Below are 16,328 nucleotides of genomic sequence, written 5' to 3'. Positions count from 1 at the left end.
TTCTCTTTTTATTTTTTTAACTTTTATTTAATCAATATAAAATTCCAAAGTACAATTTATGGATTACAATGGCTTTTCCCCCCCATAACTTCCCTCCCACACACAACACTCACATCTCCCACTCCCTCTCCCATTCCATTCACATCAAGATTCATTTTCAATTCTCTTTATATACAGAAGATCAATTTAGTATAAATTAAGAAAATATTTCAACAGTTTGCACCCACACCAAAACAAAAAGTGTAAAATACTGTTTGAGTACTAGTTATAACATTAATTCACATTGTATAACACATTAAGGACAAAGATCCTACATGAGGAGTAAGTGCACAGTGACTCCTGTTGTTGATTTAGCAAATTGACACTCTTGTTTATGGCCTCAGTAATCACCCTAGGCTCTTGTCATGAGTTGCCAAGGCTATGGAAGCCTCTTGAGTTCTCTGACTCTGATCTTATTTAGACAAGGTCATAGTCAAAGTGGAAGTTCTCTCCTCCCATCAGAGAAAGGTACCTCCTTCTTTGATGGCCCGTTCTTCCTACTGGGATCTCACTCGCAGAAATCTTTCATTTAGGTCTTTTTTTTTTTCTTTGCCAGAGTCTTGGCTTTCCATGCTTGAACACTTCCTTAACTATACCCCTTATCAGCAGATAGCAGCCATGAAGACTTCAGCATCCTTCCCTTTTCCCTGGTTCCCCCTCCCCTAGGACCATTTTCTATGTAACACCAAATGTTTATTCCTCTCTCTGCATATATTAAAATGCTGTATATGTTTAGGATCTGTTAGGATTCTGAGGCACAAATTATTAATCCCAAACCTGAGGAAACTGGACACTACTAGATAATCTAAAGGCTAGTAGAATTTTCATTTCATTACATTCAGTTGTCATGCCACCGACTTTTATAAGTCCCTCCCCTGGGACATTCCAAACTGCCAAGATAATACATTGTAAATAAGTAGCTTTGCCAGCAGACCTTTCTATATATCCCCACTCACCTTATCAGTATCAATGTGGCACTCTGCACAACCACATGTCCTCTCCCAACAAGCAGATAAAAAGGGATTACTAGGGCCTGGCATTGTGGTGAAGTGGGTAAAGTGGCCACCTTGGACACCAGCATCCCATATAGATGCCTGTTCAAGACTCCATTGCTCCACTTCCAATCCAATGCCCTGCTAGTGTACCTGTGAAAGCAGTGGAGGATGATGTCCCTAGTACATGGGCCCCTGCACGCATGTGGGAGATCCAGAACAAGTTCCTGGATCCTGGCTTTGGATCATTCCAGATCTGGCCATTGCGGCCATTTGGGGAGTGAACCAGCAGATGGAAGAGTTCTCTCTCTGTTTCTCCCTTTCTCTTTCAGTAACTCTGCCTTTCAAATAAATACCTAACTCATCAAAAAAGGAGGATGACTACCTGCTGCCAGGGCAGGATGAAATCTGACTTCAAACTCCCTACCCACTGTCTGGCGGGCTAAGCCTTTTATTTCTTCACCCACCATTTTGTCCCTTCTGAAATGAAGTATTTTCTGCCTTAAACCTTAAAAATGGATATGTGGTACAGTGCAAACACACAACTTGAATGCCTGTTTCCCACATCAGAGTGCCTGGATTCAAGTCCCCAGCCCTATTTCCAATTCTAGAGTCCTCCTAGTATGCATTCCAATAGGCTGCTGGTTATGACTCAACTGCTTGGAAATCTGCCACCCACATGGTAGATCTCTATTGAGTTTGCAGCTCTTGGCTTTGTCCTGTCCCAGCCCCAGCTGTTACAGGCATTTGGGGATTGAACCTGAAAAAGGGAGATCTCCCTGTCTCTCTCTCAAAAATAAAAGATGATTACATGTTAATAAAAAATGTGTTGACAAAAGGAAAAATTTCCAACACAACATTTACTACAATTTAGTATAAAAAGAATTAAATTGACAGCTCAAAGGCATTAGTGCTTAATCAGCCATATGATTTTGGGTATGTCATTTTATCCTCCTATACATCTTTGACTATGTACAAAAAAGAATAGAATTTACTTCTTAGAGAAAAGTGAAAATCAATTTTTGTGAAATATAATGATCTATGCCAATAAAAGTATTACAATGCTTACCAAAAATATAGAGTTGTAATTGTAGATTTATGAATTGAACAGCACTGATTATTTTGTATTCATTTTTCTTTTACTTCAAGTGTCTGACATGAGTTGGAAGCTTCTAAACTTGTTCATAAAACTTTATGAGAATTCCTTTCTGGTTTGCAGTAAATAAACTTTAGGGCAAGGATTTGGCAAAGGGGCAAAAATGCCACATAGGATGCCTGGATTTGCATCCCAGTTCTGCATCTGATTCCAGATTCCCACTATTGTAAAACCTGGAAGGAAGCAAGTGATGCCCTACCACCTATAAGGGGGACCTCTATGGAATCCCTATCACCCAGCTTTGACCTGAACCAACCCTGAATGCTAGGATTATTTGGAAGAGTGAGGCAGCAGTTAAGAGGATTTCGATCTCTGTTTATCTGTCTCTCTGTGTGTGCATGTATGTGTGTATCACTACCTTTCAAATAAACAAATAAAAATTACAGTGGAAAGAAGAATTGACATCCGGGCACCTCTGGAATTACTAATTCAAATTTAGACAAGTTCTCAATAATCTTATTAGGTACACAAGGAAGTCCCCAAATCTATCTTTGCTAGTTTACTTAATGTTTCAGAGTATAATTACCTAACCAGAATTTTTACCTTGAGTACCTCAATGTCACTCAGAATTGTGAAGCTAGGCTAAGAATATCTTTCAACACAGCAAAAACATTTGGTGTTATGTCTTTATGTATTAATCTTCTACAACATCTTCATCTGTTTGCTCACCTGACATGTTAATAAGATTTTTATCAATTTATTTCCTGGGGCTCTACAGTGTTTAGCTATAAACTATATTCAAAATTCTTTGACTACACTATAATGTTATATCTCAATTAATTTGACTTGGGAAGAACTGAGTGACTGAAAATGACTGAAGAAATTCTTATAAATGTCTATGCAATAAGAGGTAACCTTACAATTCAATTTGAGTAATAAAAATTGAACAACCTAAGAAATGGAAATTTACCACAACTGCAAAGTAAGTATGAATCAATACCATGGCTGCAACTGTTCTGGGAAGATAAGAACATAAAGTTTTAGCAGACGGCTTGCTTAAAATCCCTGCTCTGTACCCTCCAGATTAGAAGTGACTTCAGTTTGCTCAATTTGTCCAGTCCCTTCTCAGTCCCTGCCTTAGAAACCTACCCCCAAATCATATGTGTGGCAACTTCAATCCAGTAAAAATTCTTTTATAATTGCCTTTTCCAAGTCTTTCTACTTATTGGTGTGCAAGATTATTAAAAAAAAAAAACCTTTTTTTGATAATGGATTTCCTGGTGACTTCTGTAGGAATATTTTCAATTTCATGAGATTCCATAGTGCTCTCTCTAAGATTCCTCCCTTAAATGACACAAGACCCTTTGTTTTGGGACTAATACTACCAAGGACCCCTTGACCCACTTTATCCAGGACCAAGTCCCAGGCTGCTATACTGAAAATTCCAAAAAGAGATAGAAGTTCTGATATTTACACAGTTAATGCCCTTCTGTGCTAATCTTTATCCTAGGAATTGGAACTTTAGGAATATTTTATGATGTAATAAAATTAAATAAATTTCCCCATGGTGAAAACTAATTATATGTTTGCCTCCTAATGTTTCATAACTAAAGAATGTTATGCTGTGTTATATATTTTAAAGGTTTATTTGTTTACTAGAACAGACTTACAGAGAGAAACTGAGATTTAGAGAGAGAGGTCTCCCATCTGCTAGGTCACTCTCCAAATGGTCACAACAGCTGACAGTGGACCAGGCCTAAGCCAGGAGGCTAGGAATTCCACCAGGGTCTCTTACATGGATGGCAGGGGCCCAAGCATTTCGACCATCTTCCAATGCTTTCTGAGGTACATTTTTAGGGAGATGGTTCAGAAGTAAAGCAGCCAGGACTCAAACCAGTGCTCATATGGAACTGGCATTATAGGTGGAAACTTAACCTGGCCTAACATGACACCAGTCCCCAAGTTTTGTATTTATGTAAGAAAGCTCATAGGAGATAGGAATAGTCCACATTAAATCTATTCTCCCTGAAATTGCCCTAATAACTAATAATTAAAAGAGTTTCATAAAATATTATCCTTTCTACAATAAACTTTGTCTTGGGTCACCGTTGGAAGGTATGTAATAACCCATCTACATCTTGTCTATTGTTTGAGGAACTTACTCTTGGAGAGATTAGTTTTACATAAATTCAGCCTGTCAGAGACCACTAGTTAGTTGGTATCAAAGTATTCTGACATCAAGATGTGGTGGAGGATCTAACACATGGGCTATTATAACTATATCCTGTTAATCAACCATAATCATATTTGTTCCTCCTGGTTTGTATAATAATGCATGCAAACTTTCCCTATAATATCTGCAGGATTTTATTTATGCTTACATTTCAGCCTCATACACCTACCCCTCTAAATGGCATGCATTATTTAAAGAGACAATTTGAAATGGTAACAACTATTTTTGTGGAACATTTGATAGGTCTAACATCGTATTGTATTTGAGATGAACATGAAAATATGATACTAAATAGTCAATAATAATTTCCAATTGATATATAAACATCCTTAAAGGAAATATAGAGTTTAAATTTGCATTCTTACATGTATTTGTGTGAAATTGTCAATCTTGGTTTTATGGCTTTCCATAGACTCTTTCTTTCAATTTAGTTGGTTCTGTCCACCCCTGCCCCCATCTTGTCCTTCTAGCTCTTCTTCAGCCTCTACAAGACTGATCTTCTACAAGGATCCTCACAAGAATGTCTTCCTTTTAAAAATCCCTTGGGACAAATGTGAATGTAGGCCTGTCTACCAAGTCTCTTCACAGAGTTTATAAAAGGGAGACAGTTTGCCTTGCACACAGTTCACTATTCAAGTGTTCAATAGCAACTTAACGGCTAATACCTACTTTTCTGGACAGCAAAGTTCTATGAAACAGTGAAAAGCACTGACTGATCACTTTTACAAATAAGACTCCTTGACATTGAGGGGTAAGACCTACACATTCTTACATAGTCCACACTGACTAATGATTTAGCCTTAAATCCTGAGAAAAACATTGTGATTTATCTGGTTGAATAATCCATAAAAATAAATTTGGTGATGCCAAAACATCTGATTATTAGAACTGATAGCTTCAAATAGATGCTCATGAAAATTCCCATCAGTAAAGGAAACAATTGGTTACTATGAAAAAAGTAACAGGAGTGAGTAAAGGTGTGACTTGTTCATGAATCATAATCAACATAATTATTAAAAAATGGTGAATCACTTGGTGCTACCTCCACCTGTGTTGGTTTTAGAACCTCTCTAAGCTGATTTAAATAGTATAAGGTGGCTAATTCAGTATATTACTATTCATAAGTTAAAGCTGTCTTTCCAGGATATTTATCTTCTCAGTGATTACACAGTCTTCAATATGAATGTTTTGTGTTTCAAAAGAGTGAACACGGAAGGCTACTCTTGAATCTTGTTGGAAAATGTCTTATCAAGTACTATTGACTACATTCACAGTAGTCAAACTTCAATTAATTTACACTTCAGTCCATGTTCTATAATTTTAGAAGTTCAATTTCATATTGCAATCTAAATTTGGTGATAATGTGAGGTTCCCCAAATATTCTCTTAAAACAGATGGCAACACAAAGTAGACTACTTTCACTGGGACTTTTAGATCCAGCAAATGATTCCTTGATATCAACATTCTTTACCAAAACTCCATGTAACACAAGTAGGATGATGAGAAACAAAAATTCATGCTTTCCTGTGCATGATCTTTCTGTTTATTTTCTTTATTCTCTGTTGTTTTTAGATTCTGAATAGCTGAATTACATGTAGCCCCTTCAATATTGCTCTATTAATGTGCTTATATCTCTTAGTATTCTTATTAACCTTATCCATTACAAAGCTATGCTTCATTATTATTTAGTTAAATATACAATAAAATCAAAAGTCAAATGTTTTCCTAATTTTCTGGCTTCTTTTGGTATCAGTCACATCTATAGAATCAGTTGGTTTCATAAGTATTTGTATTCAACCACTAAATGATAACTGCAACATAGACTAGATAGACAAAATCTGAAACTTGTTAATACATAATAGTAGTAATTTCTCTCTCTGTCAAAACAAGCCTGGAGAATTTCATATGAGCCAGAATTTATTTTAAAAAAGCATCAAAGAAACTGTAGAGTTAAGAAATGGATTGTGTGCAAGTCAAACTGTCTCATTTTTATAAACCCTGTAAAGAGACCCAGGACATAGGCCTACATTCACATTCTTTTAGTATAGCTCTGCCTTTTGCTATTTAATTTGTTGTTTGGTTCCAGAACACTGTACCAAGTAACACCAAAACTACTTAGTACGAACAATCAGATACGGATATTTTGACTAAAAAATAATTATTTCGTGGCTGTCAATATGTGGTAGTTTATTTTAATCCCCAAAGCCTATTTGGTTGAAAGTGCAAATTGAAGAGATTCTTGCAATCTTGCTAAACAGATACTTGCTTTTCAGATAATACCTTATACCACCCTTGGTTCCAATTGGATTAGCAATTTCTTCTCCTGAGCAAACGAGGTCTTTATAAGAACTTGATTCAAGAGGAGTGGTTGAGTTTGATTGAGACCCAAATCTTATTCTCTGATGTGGATATTCCGAGCATCTGTTTTCTATTTTCAAGCCTTCATCTGATACACCCCAAGAGGTGCAAAAAAGCAGGGAAAAATGTATTTACTATGGTTTACAGAATGGCAGGAGAGTTAGATAATCCCACTAAGGCAAATATCTCTTCACCCAGTAATTGTGGTTCAAAACACAGCACTTGTAGACACAATATAATCATCTAAAATTGGAGTATACGCTATTTCAGGGAAAATATTTCTTCATTATCCTTACAAGTCTACCAGGGATTACTAATGCAATTAAGACAATTTGAGAAACTATATCAGATAATAGGCATTTTGTCAATACCACTACATCTAGCTCTACTAGGCATTAGAATTGGAATTGAAACCTGTTCTAGTTTAACTCTTCTCCTGGATTAGAGGTGAACAAAAGATTATCCAAATCTGTTTTATTTTTATTTTTTTAACTTTTATTTAGTAAATATAACTTTCGAAAGTACAGTTTATGGATTCCAATGGCTTCCCCCCCCCATAACTTCCCTCCCACCCCCACCCCTCCCATCTCCCGCTCCCTCTCCCATTCCATTCACATAAAGATTCATTTTCAATTATCTTTATATACAGAAGATCAATTTAGTATATGTTAAGTAAAGATTTCATCAGTTTGCACCCACACAGAAAATAAAGTGTAAAATACTATTTGAGTACTAGTTATAGCATTAATTCACATAGTACAACACATTAAGGACAGAGATCTCACATAAGGAGTAAGTACACAGTGACTCCCATTGTTCTGTTAACTATTGATACTCTTAATTATGACATCAGTAGTCACCCGAGGCGCTTGTCATGAGCTGCCAAGGCTATGGAAGCCTCCTGGGTTCACAAACTCCGATCTTATTTCGACAAGGTCATAGTCAAAGTGGAAGTTTTCTCCTCCCTTCAGAGAAAGGTACCTCCTTCTTTGATGGCCCGTTCTTTCTACTGGGATCTCACTCGCAGAGACCTTTCATTTAGGTGTTGTTTTTTTTTTTTTTTTTTTTTTTTTTTTTTTTTTTTTTTTGCCAGAGTGTCTTGGAATTCCTTGCCTAAAATACTCTCATGGGCTCTTCAGCCAGATCCGAGTGCCTTAAGGGCTGATTCTGAGGCCAGAGTGCTGTTTAGGACATCTGCCATTCTATGAGTCTGCTGTGTATCCTGCTGCCCATGTTGGATCGTTCTCTCCCTTTTTGATTCTATCAGTTGGTATTCACAGACACTAGTCTTGTTTATGTCATCCCTTTGACTCTTAGACCTATCATAATGATCAATTGTGAACTGAAATTGATCACTTGGACTAGTGAGATGGCATTGGTACATGCAATCTTGATGGGATTGAATTGGAATCCCCTGGTACATTTCTAACTCTACCATTTGGGGCAAGTCCAATTGAGCATGTCCCAAATTGTACATCTCCTCCCTCTCTTATTGATCGGTGACAACTAACCAATCACAAAAAAGTAAACCTGTTGAAGTGAAAGGGACACTATGAGAAACAGTGACAATTTAATATCACAATCTGTTTTAAGCGTTGGTCTTTAGACCAGTCCTGAAATTCTGTCCTAAATAATCTTAAATAACACGATTTCTGCAGATAGCAAAATAATAATTCAATAAAACCAACAGGAACTCATGTTGAAATCTAAATGTTTATCGATTGTGACAAATTCCACTACAATACAGATATGGATTGAGCATTTTGAAAGTCAGCTTTGTAACCCTGGCTGAAGTGATAGACAAGAGACTGCTAAGATGTAACCCTTGGTAGATAGCCAGGGACAAAGGTTCCAAAATAATAAATAAACATATGCGTTGTGCTTGCTCTGCCCACACTGCTAGCTCTCTCCCTGCTCATAAAATCAGTCCTCAGCCCTGAATGTAAAAGCCACCAAAATATATCCCCTAGAGGAGGCACTGGGACCAAACAATGCTGAGAGATACTTGCTTTCTCACACATAACACCTTTTGTGAGAGGAGATCACACTTTGGAAATGTTAGCCCCAAGAGGTGTAGTCATTTTGAAAAATAACACTTCCTACCACAGATCCTGGAAGCCCACTGATCTAATCATAGCCAGAGAAATTGTAGCTGTTACCGTTCTTGCCTTATGGGGAGGATTCACGTTTCATAAGATGACTCTTCATGCCTTGATCCAGTCACTGAACAGACTTTCCAAAGTGTTGGAGATGTTGGGCTATTCTGGCTTGCCAGATTTTTTGATAGGAGAGGTCATGGACTATCATTTTGCTTTAAGCTATCCACTGGTAGAACAGGCAGACATTTGTACTGTAATTAATAAAACCTGTTGCACTGATTCAACAACTCAGGAAAGCTTGAAACAAACATCAGAGAGATCTATAAATAGGCGATGTGGTTACTTAATATCAACCAAAAATAAACAACATCTCCTGGTTCCTGTATTCCCTAGGCTGTATAGGCCGTTTCCTCTGTTAGGCTACTTGCCATCATCCTCATACATCTACCATTTGTCCTGCCTCTCATAATCAACCAGCTCACCCATTTCGTTTCCTCTCACATACAGAGAATCCAGCTACAAATGATACCTCAGCCTGATTCATAGGAAAGCAATTCATTCTGCAGAAGGCCATTAGATACACCACTTTGATGCTTCTCTCTTACTGCCAACCCTCCTCACTGCTCCTTGCAAGCATGAAGTAGCTAGGGCAGTCATCAACCCTGTTCCCAAATGGCAGTTAGACTTACTTCTTCAGAGGGGAGATTGATAGAGACGGGAAACAGCCAAGATGGAATACTAGGTAATAGCCCAGGCCAATGACCCAAGAGACAGAAGCCTAATACACAGAGTGAGCCTCAAGACTGACACAGAAGGACATGTCTGGCACAAAATAACTCACTACTCAAAAACAAGATAGAGAAACTTAAAACAAAACAGGATTCAGTTAGAGCTGGACCAGTCCAGCTCCAGAAACCTATTCTCCAGCAACAAGAAGGTCATCAGTGACTAACTGATATGTTTGCAAAACCCCACACAGCCCTCCTCTAACCCAAAGTATATAAACACCTGGGCAACATTTCTGAACGTATTCCTGCTCAGAAACCCCTCAATGTTGGAGGTTTCATTTGCTCTAATAATACTTTCCTTTCCCCTTTTGCTCAATAAACATGAACTCAAAAGGCCAAGAATACAGATTCCTGAAACAGAAGGATGACTAAAGAGGGTATGAGAGGGGCCAGTGCAGTGGATTAGTGGGTAAAGCTGCAGACTGCAGTGCTGGCATTCCATATGGGCACTAGTTCAAGTCCTGGCTGCTCCACTACTGATCAAGCTCTCTGCTATGGCCTGGGAAAGCGGTAGAAGATGGTCAAAGTTCTTTGGCTGCTGCACCCTTATAGGAGACCAGTAAGAAGTTCCTGGCACCTGGCTTCAGATCAACACAGCTCAGGCAGTTGCAGCCATCTGGGGAGTGAACCAGCAGATGGATGACCTCTCTGTCTCTCTCTCTCTACCTCTGCCCCTCTGTAACTCTGCCTTTCAAAAAAATAAATATATATTTTTTACAAAAAGAGAATATGAGAAATAAAAATATAATTTAAAAACCTAACAAATTAAATTTATCGAGACCAAATATCAAAAATTCAGCCCCTTTTACACTGCTGTGAAAAGGAGAAATATGAAATTTCAATAAAGAAGACATCAGAGAAACCCAACAAGATATAGGCACAGGCAAAGACTTCTTGGTAAAGACCCCAGAGGCACAGGCAGTCAAAGCCAAAATTAACAATTGAGATTACAAAAAATTCAGAAAATTCTGTTCTTCAAAAGAAACAGTCGGGAAAGTGAAGAGACAACCGACAGAATGGGAAAAAATATTTGCAAACTATGCAACAGATAAAGGGTTAATAACCAGAATCTACAAAGAGATCAAGAAACTCCACAACAACAAAAGAAACAACTCACTTAACAGATGGGCCAAGGACCTCAATAGACATTTTTCAAAAGAGGAAATCCAAATGGCCAACAGACACATGAAAAAATGTTTAGGATCACTAGCCATCAGGGAAATGCAAATCAAAACCACAATGAGGTTTCCCCTCACCCTGGTCAGAATGGCTCACATACAGAAATCTACCAACAACAGATGCTGGCTAGGATGTGGGAAAAAAGGGACACTAACCCACTGTTGGTGGGAATGCAAACTGGTTAAGCCACTATGGAAGTCAGTCTGGAGATTCCTCAGAAACCTGAAGATAACCCTACCATTCAACCCAGCCATCCCACTCCTTGGAATTTACCCAAAGGAAATTAAATTGGCAAACAAACAAGCTGTCTGCACATTAATGTTGATTGCAGCTCAATTCACAATACCTAAGACCTGGAACCAACCCAAATGCCCATCAACAGTAGACTGGATAAAGAAAGTATGCGACATGTACTCTATAGAATACTATACAGCAGTCAAAAACAATGAAATCCGGTCATTTGAAACAAAAAGGAGGAATCTGGAAAACATCATGCTGAGTGAAATAAGCCAGTCCCAAAGGGACAAATATCATATGTTCTCCCTGATCTGTGACAACTAACTGAGCACCAAAAAGGAAATCTTTTGAAGTGAAATGGACACTATGAGAAACGGTGACTTGATCAGCTCTTGTCCTGAGTGTTGATGAACAACTTAATACTTTATCCCTTTTAGTATTTTTTTTGTTCTACTTAACACTATTAGTTGAACTCTGTAATTAACACACAATTATTCTTAGGTGTTTAAATTTAACTGAAACGTGATCCCTGTTAAATATAAGAGTGGGAATAAGAGAGGGAGGAGATGTACAATTTGGGACATGCTCAATTGGACTTGCCCCAAATGGTAGAGTTAGAAATGTACCAGGGGATTCCAATTCAATCCCATCAAGATTGCATGTACCAATGCCATCTCACTAGTCCAAGTGATCAATTTCAGTTCACAATTGATCATTATGATAGGTCTAAGAGTCAAAGGGATGACATAAACAAGACTAGTGTCTGAAAATACTAACCGATATAATTAAAAAAAAAAGGGAGAGAATGATCCAACATGGGCAGCAGGATACACAGCAGACTCATAGAATGGCAGATGTCCTAAACAGCACTCTGGCCTCAGAATCAGCCCTTAAGGCACTCGGATCTGGCTGAAGAGCCCATGAGAGTATTTTAGGCAAGGAATTCCAAGACACTCTGGCAAAAAAAAAAAAAAAAAACAAAACAACACCTAAATGAAAGGTCTCTGCGAGTGAGATCCCAGTAGAAAGAACGGGCCATCAAAGAAGGAGGTACCTTTCTCTGAAGGGAGGAGAAAACTTCCACTTTGACTATGACCTTGTCGAAATAAGATCGGAGTTTGTGAACCCAGGAGGCTTCCATAGCCTTGGCAGCTCATGACAAGCACCTCAGGTGACTACTGATGTCATAATTAAGAGTATCAATAGTTAAAAGAACAACGGGAGTCACTGTGTACTTACTCCTTATGTGAGATCTCTGTCCTTAATGTGTTGTACTATGTGAATTAATGGTAAAACTAGTACTCAAACAGTACTCTGTACTTTGTGTGTCTGTGTGGTGCAGTCAGTTGAAACCTTTACTTAGTATATACTAAGTTGATCTTCTGTATATAAAGATAATTGAAAATGAATCTTCATGCAGAATGGGATGGGAGAGGGAGTGAGAGATGGGATGGTTGTGGTTTTGAGGGAGGTTATGGGAGGGGAAAGCTGCTATAATCCAAGAGTTGTACTTTGGAAATTTATATTTATTAAATAAAAGTTGAAAAAAATAAAGAAGACCCCTAGCTAATTAAAAGTATTGCTTCTTGACCATTTTATCTTATCCTTAAATCAGCTTGCTGGTTATAAAGTTTTCTGCCAAATCACTTAAGTTCTAACATAACCTTGGGGCTAGCTTTAAACCAATGCTTCTCTAACTTACCTTTGCAAAAGGCATTGCTAAACATTGTTCCTAAGGGCATTCTCTCTTGCCAGAAAAACTATGAATAAACCCAGCTTGCTTTAATTTATTTATTTGTATAAAAGGAACAGATTTCATCTATTTCATATACATAGCTTTAAGAACGTAATGATTCTTCCAACCCTACCTCTCTCCTCTTTCATTTCATATTTTTTTTATATTTTTTGACAGTTAGAGTGAGAGACAGTGAGATAGAGAGACAGAGAGAAAGATCTTCCTTCTGTTGGTTCACTCCCTAAATGGCCGTTACGGCTGAAGCTACTCTGATCCGAAGTCAGGAGCCAGGAGCCTCCTCTCAGTCTCCCACACGGGTACTTGGACCATCCTCCACTCCTTCCCGGGCCACAGCAGGGAGGACTGGAAGAGGAGCAATTGGGACTAGAACCCGGCACCCATATGGGATGCCGGTGTCACAGGTGGAGGATTAACCAAGTGAGCCATGGCACCGGCCCCTCATTTCATATTTTTCTTTTAATTTTTGCAACCATATGTTTTCAACTTACTTTATAATCACAAGTTTAATCCTCCAGTAGATACAGAATTTTTGACCTAGGGTTTACTGGTGATTTTTATTGGACTTTAAACAAATTAATTCTTTGATTTCTTTTCTGTTTACTTATTTGTTATGTGTCTATCACTAATATTTTAAAAGATATTAGCTTTAAATATAAAAAGTAGGATTTGGTAAAACAGGTCATCTTTGACCCAACAATACCATGTTCCTTTAAAATTTACAACATATACATATTTTTGAAATTGTTAAGTCATTTGTCTACATAATTAACCAAATTGTTACCAAAATATAATTATAAGGGAAAAAGACATTAGAAATTCTAGGCAGAAAAAATTCTTTTCTGAGAACCCTAGCATTGAGTTAACAGAATCCTTGAAGGCATGAACATGCAACAAAATGGTAAGAAACAGAAAAAAAAAATCCTGTTCATGAAAGGTCTGTATTTCTGAGTCTTTTGTTAAGGAAGTCAGCCTTCGCTATTTTGAGGCTATGCAGTTTGCCTAATTTACCACCCAAAGCCATTTATAAATAAATCAAACAGAAATTATGAAAGGAAGCTAAATCATCCATCATGTCTTTAGAGGCCTAGTCTACCCCAAAACAAACTTCATTTAATTTGAGTTTACTGTAGCAGAAAGTGGAAATAACACAGAGTTCTCATGAGCCTAGCATTGCCTCTTGACACAGAGATTTGGTGCCAAGTTGCTGAGTAATTTCAATATCAGGGTTGAATGATCATTTCCATCATTCATTTTAAATGAACAGTGGCACGTCATTAATTAGAATTAATCAGAAAATTTCCACATAAGCACAGAGAGAATGGTTGCCCACATATGGTTCACTATATTTATATTGATTAAACACAGATTGAAATGCTAGACTCACTATTTACAGATTTTTAGACAAATAACTAATTTAAAATACTTCTAACATAATATGAAACAACAGAAAACACATTTGAAGTAAATCTTCTTAAAGTAAATGAAGTGTTGTCTTTGTACAATAACCTTGACGATTTGCTTTTCTAAAAGAAAAAATGCTTTTCACAGCAAAAAAAGTACTACAAATGAAAGAATAAATGCCACATTGAGATAGAAATCCTATCAATAAATTAATATCTCTACATTCTAATTTAAGTCATATTTTTTAGAATTCAGAGCAGGATAATGTATAATAAGTAATTCAATTAAATGACAGTCTAACCAGTAATTTGTTTTTGCTTATTTAAAAAATATTACTTCAAAATAAAAATAAGAAAAGCATATGAATTTTTCTGCATCTTAAGCATTTGGCAGACATTTTCCTGAAAATAATTGAAGTGAACCTGTTACTTCAAGGCAAACAGCAGATATTTATCAACAAAAATTTAAATTTTCCAAGCAAAAAATAAGATTTTATAAAATTTACATCTACTAATATGAACATGAATGCTTCACACAGCATAAAATCTCTTCTGATGAGATCATTGTTGATATCAACATATGTAGTTTTTTTTTTAATATTGCGCAATGTGGTTCATTAAGTGAACCAGTATTTTACAAACAACTGATGCATTATGTAAAAAACTAAAATATGCGTGAGTGAAAGATATATATATAAGAGCCAGAAGGGTAAAGGTTTTTAATTCATAGAATACAACATTTATCCATGGATTATCCAATGGATTCCACAGAAATAGAAAGGATCATCAGGAACTACTATAAACAGCTATTGGGAAATCAAGAAGGAAAATAGATTTCTGGACATATATAATCTACCAAAATTGAGTCATGAAGACATAGAAAACATAAATATACTGATAACCAAGACAGAGGTTGATATATTAACAAAGACCCTCCCAGGGGCCAACACTGTGGCATAGTGGTAGTGGGTAAAGCCGCTGGCTGCAGTGCCAGCATCCCATTGGGCGCTGGTTCAAGTCCCAGTTGCTCCACTTCCAATCCAGCTCTCTGCTGTGGCCTGGGAAAGCAGTAGAAGATGGCCCAATTCTTGGTCCCTATACCCTCATGGGAGATCCGGAAGAAACTCCTGGCTCCTGGCTTTGGATCTGCACAGCTCTGGTCATTGCAGCCATTTGGGCAGTGAACCAGTGGATGGAAGACCTCTCTCTCTCTCTCTCTCTCTCTCTCTGCCTCAGCCTCTCTGTAACTCCACCTTTCAAAAAAAATAAATAAATAAATATTAAAGAAAAGACCCTGCCAAAAAAGAACCCAAATTCTACCAAACTTTTAAAGAAATAATTCCAATTCTTCTCAAACTATTCAAATAATTTGAGGGAATCCTTCCAAACTTTTATGAGGCCAGCATCATCTTAATTCCAAAACCAAAAAAGATACAAGAAAGAAAGAGAACTATAGACTAATATCACTGATGAACATAGATGCAAAAATCTTCCTCCAAATACCAGCTAAACAAATTTAAAAACACATCAGAAATACTCACCTGGACCTAGTGGGAATTATCCCTGGTAGGCCAGACTGGTTCAACATATGCAAATCAATAAATGTGATGCATAACATTAACAAACTGAAGAATAAAAACCATATGATTATCTCAATAGATGCAAAAAAGTGTTTGGTAATATATAACATCATTTCTTGATAAAAACAGCAAGCAAATGGAGTATAAAAGTAATATTCCTTAACACAAGCAAGGTGATATATGATGAATCTACATCATATTGAATGGTGAAAAGTTAGAAGCATTTCCTCTAAGATCCAGGACCAGACAAGGATACCACTCTCACCATCACTATTCAATATAGTCCTGAAAGTTTTAGCCAGGGCCGTTAGGCAAGAAAAAGAAATTGAAGGGATGTAAATTGCAAAGCAGGAAGTCAAATTATCCCTGTTTGCAGATGACACAATTCTAAAGATAGGTAAACCAAAAGACTCCACTAAAAGAGTTTAGCAAAGTTGCAAGATATAAAATTAACATACAAAAATCAATAGCCATTATATATACAGACAATGGCATGCCTTACAAAGGACTTGTAAAATCAGTACCATTCACAGTAGCTACAAAAAATATAAATACATTGGAATAAATTTAA

This window comes from Oryctolagus cuniculus, chromosome 3, assembly GCF_051225735.1.
Source record: "Oryctolagus cuniculus isolate XC-2025 breed Fujian yellow rabbit chromosome 3, ASM5122573v1, whole genome shotgun sequence".
NCBI lineage: Eukaryota > Metazoa > Chordata > Mammalia > Lagomorpha > Leporidae > Oryctolagus > Oryctolagus cuniculus.
The sequence above is the reverse complement of the archived record's forward strand: the minus strand, read 5'-3'. Positions refer to the sequence as shown.